Source organism: Urocitellus parryii, chromosome 5 (genome assembly GCF_045843805.1).
Source record: "Urocitellus parryii isolate mUroPar1 chromosome 5, mUroPar1.hap1, whole genome shotgun sequence".
NCBI lineage: Eukaryota > Metazoa > Chordata > Mammalia > Rodentia > Sciuridae > Urocitellus > Urocitellus parryii.
In genome coordinates, this window is record NC_135535.1 from 43,277,369 (window position 1) to 43,281,967 (window position 4,599).

Here is a 4,599-nt window from a genome sequence, read left to right on the forward strand (position 1 = left end):
ACACACACATAAAATATGCAAAAAAGTAAAACATTATGTTCCAACTTCATACCTGACAAAATGTCAATATAGCATCTTATAATAAAACCAAGTTCATGACCTATAGAAAAAAAAAAAAAAAATATATATATATATATATATATATATATATATATATATAAAGATTCAGGCTTTTCTAACTCAAAAGACTTTATTTATTAAAAGTCAACTTTTTATTAATGCAGTTAAAACTGTTAGCCATCATTATCTTTCCTGTTTTTATATAAAACCAATATTTAGTCTTATGTCTGATATAAACAGTGAATGAGCACACATTTGCAATGGTCTTAGAAGTAGATCTGATGCTATCAGTGCCTCTGATCTGACACAGATGCCATTAGTGAATTGTGTAATGTATGTAAGGTGAAATTTTTTCACAGCAGGGAAAAAAGGTAAAAATTTGAAATGAGCTAATGCAAGCCGGCCCAATTTTCCACTCTGTGGCACACATTGATGGCCCTCATAATTCATACCTAAGGGAAAGCACAAGCTAGGCAGGAGAGGTCTGAAACCAAATAAGCCCCACTGTATTAGTGAAAGTGCCGATTAAAAGAACATGTTGCACTATCAACAAGAAATCATGAGTGCATCAGGGCATGGTTGAGAAGGAAAATAATTCAGTTTAAGAGGGCTAAAAATCCCTAGTTCCTAGTTAAAAGTAATTCAAGCACATAGCAAAATAAACAAATTCAACAATATTTGAGGTTTATGATCAAAGATAGTCTGAAGGGGAGAAATGACAATGGGATGATACACGAAAGCTTTGCTTTCAGAGCTTCTGAAAAAGAAAAAAAATCTGTTTCAGAAAAGTATCACACAGGGGAGAAAAACAAAGCTTGCTCTTCAGCCCTCATGGCTAAACTATTGCTTTGCATTGATTTTTATATATGTTACATTTTTCTAAGAATGTCACATTATCTTTAATTTTTATCTTCTTTTTTTGTTTGAGTCATGTATACAGCAATGTTCAATTTAGTTTCATTGACAGTGTGTATGCCCACATGTTATTTAGGAATTTGTTGATATGTCACCAATGGACAACAAATCAGTAGAGATTAAAAAAAATTATTCTTTCTTCCTCTTGATGATGGAGCCTCTCCCAAACTTCCCCATATAAAAATAGATACTGATTTCTTTTTCAAAAATTGTCTATTTAAAAATAATTCTAGTGAATATACATTAACATTCTAAACACCTTGCAAATGAACATATCCATTAATTTTTTTATTAATGTAATTATCATGGATCACCATGCCCTTTTTTTGGACATGAAAAATAAAATAGGACAATTATAAATAATCCTGAGAAATTATAAGAAAAAGGCTAAAGCCATTACACACACAATACAGGTAAAACCTCACATTTTAGTCTCAAAAATACAAAATAAAATAAAAATTATTGGATTTTGCCCAAGGCTCCTTTATTAGTGTTCCACATGGACTAAATGACAAAAAAAAAAATAGGCAGTCTCAATTCTACTTCTTCAATCCTCTCTCTATCCCTTTCATTATGAAGGCTGTGGAATCTGAATTTGTCCCCGATACTGTAATTTCATAGATGCCAAAAACACCAGGTGTGAGAAGATAGCAAAGATGAGGTGCAATTTCAAAATTTAGTGAATTTCTGATTAAGAAACAATGAGTTTCTAAATAAAGAACGAATTGAACCTCTTAATAAACAGTGTGTTCCTAAGCGGCTTCTGGATTCAAGAGGATAGTGACAAGATAGGTATTTGATGTGGACAGAAAAACCAGAGTTTTGTCATTTGAAAAATATGTGATTTCTGGATAAATTTCTTAAACTCAATGATTCTGGGGAAAAAACATGAAAATTGATGAATCATTCATATGTCCCAAGCATAAAGCTTCTTTAAAGAAGGAGTTCTTATTATTACATCTGATATAAAATTATCTTGCAACTTGGCATTATCTTTGGCCCAACATAAACATTGTGATGAAAGTTTAATTCTGAACTCAGAGTTCATTAGATTGAATATACTAGGTTTATACAAACAAAACAATAAATAGCATGTTCAAAACAGGGTTCATAAATCTGATTATTTTCTTTTTATATGCATTTTCAGTACTTGCACTCTCACATTTTTATTTGTCTGAATATCAATTATTCACATGAAATACAGTAGAAATTAATGAAACAATATGCAATTTAAATATGTTCTAAGCCCAGGTTATTCTGAGTATTTTTTAAGTAAATTATAGATGTTAGTTTATTTTGTTATTTTAAATTACTACTAAGATAAAATGGAAGAAAAATATTTTGAATGTTAATCATACTGACCATAATTTGTTTACGATTTTATTAATGTGATAACAATATTATCATCATGACAGTCCAAGTGGTGCCTGCCTGTAATACCAGCAGTTTAGGAGGCTGAAGCAGGAGGATCACAGTTTAAAACCAGCATCAGCAATTTTTTGAGACACTAAACAACCCAGCAAAATCCTTTTCCTAAATAAAATGTAAAGAAGGGATAGGGATGAGGCTCAGTGGTTAAGCATCCCTGGGTTCAATCTCTGGTTCCCCACCCCCACAAAAAAAATCAAAAATATTCTTGCCTCATCCTGCTTTTTTATAATAATGTATATTAATCAATATAATTTAAAACAGAAAAGAAATATTTTTCTGTTGTCCCCAAAATTCAGAGAAACATATTAAGAAAAAATTCTTGGTATATTTTTAATATCTTTTACATTTCTCACATATCATATATTTATGACTATATAACTGAGTTGGACTAATAAAATATTCTGTTTGAAGTAGTATACAACAAAGTAACCCCATATTGTATTTCTGGGAATCATTGTTTATTATACTAAAATATTAATATATTAATAAATATATTCTGATAATGTATTTTTCCAGTTAATGAAGAATGTGACATATATTATAGTTCTAACAATGCACTATAAAGACACTAAAAATTAGGAATATGATTAGTGTGTCATTATTTTTTGATATTTTGTAATAGGACTGGCAAGACAAATCTTGGGGTTTCTCTGTATTTTAGGCCAATTTGATGACTTCAACCAGGAATGTAAATAATTTAATAGAAGACCTGTCACATTCATATGCTCAATCAATATCATTTCCCTTTTGGTCTCTGTCCTATGCTGACTTGCTTTGAGTTTTTAGACCCTCTTTTTCTATAGATATACCTTTTATCTTAAGTTTAGAAATTATGTTCATAGCACATATATTCCAAATCCTCCTCTAATTGAGTAATCATCTTATTTGGGTAATTACTTCTCAATTATTCATCCTAGCCCTATGTGTTTCATGCAGAGTTTAAACTTTTTATCAGTGTATACATTTTTTTCAAGAATTTATTTAGCAGATTGAAATGTTTTCATTGCCCCACTTTGGATTGTTTTGTTGTCCAGATTCCCTAAAGTCAAACTACAACACTATAAAATAAATACTGTTTATTACCTATTTGCTTAATAGATGAAATTTGTCTGTAATATTTACTTTTTAGACCATGATAAATTTGGTCATGTCATTTGTAATATTGATGTTAGCCAGTCATTTCAGTTCAAATTAAATCTTGAGAAAAAGAAAAACAAACATGTTATTTCAAATTACTTGCATTTTTGTAAGACAACTCAGCATAATTCTTGGACTCTAATGATGGGTTGAAATCAAATGGATATTTAAGAACTTTGGGATTAATTCAGCCATGCAAATTTACAAAGGCCAAAAGTTTCATAACTTAAGTTATTTAAAGAATTTTAGTGCTTGCTTTGGGAGCGCATATACTAAAATTAGAATGATTCACAGAAGATTAGCATGGTCCTTGTGCAAGGATGACACACACATTTGTGAACTGTTCCATATTTTTACATATCAAAAAGAACATGCACCACGATAAAGTGGGATTCATCCCAGGGATATAAGGTTGGTTCAACATATGGAAATCAATAAATGTAATTCATCACATCAATAAACTCAAAGATAAGAATCATATGATCATCTCAATAGATGCAGAAAAAGCATTTGACAAAATACAGCACACCTTCATGTTCAAAACACTAGAAAAACTATGGATAACAAGAACATATCTCAACATCATATAGGCTATCTATGCTAAGCCCCTGGCCAACACATTCTAAATGGAGAAAATTTGAAGGCATTCCCTCTAAAGTCTGGAACAAGACAGGGATGCCCTCTTTCACCACTTCTATTTAACATAGTTCTTGAAACACTGGCCAGAGCAATTAGACAGATAAAATAAATTAAAGAGATACAGATAGGAAAAGAAGAACTCAAATTGGCACTATTTGCTCATGAAATGATTCTACACCTAGAAGAACCTAAAAGTTCCACCAGAAAACTTCTAGAACTATTAAATGAATTCAAAAAAGTAGCAGGATATAAAATCAACACTCAGGGATCAAATGCATTTCTGTATATCAGTGATAAATCCTCTGAAAGGGAAAAAAACTATCTCATTTACAATAGCCCCCCCCAAAAAATTGGGAATCAACTTAATGAAAGAGGTGAAAGGTCTATATAATGAAAATTACAGAACCCTAAAGAAAG

The 4,599-nt window shown here is 30.7% G+C and overlaps 1 non-coding gene across 1 annotated transcript; it reads left to right on the forward strand.

Annotated features, from left to right (window-relative positions):
• The first annotated feature begins 3,791 nt into the window (after nt 1-3,791).
• LOC113197148 (U6 spliceosomal RNA) lies at nt 3,792-3,898 on the forward strand. The gene has a single exon (XR_003302654.2). It is a non-coding gene; the product is annotated as a U6 spliceosomal RNA (small nuclear RNA).
• Nucleotides 3,899-4,599: the final 701 nt, after the last annotated feature.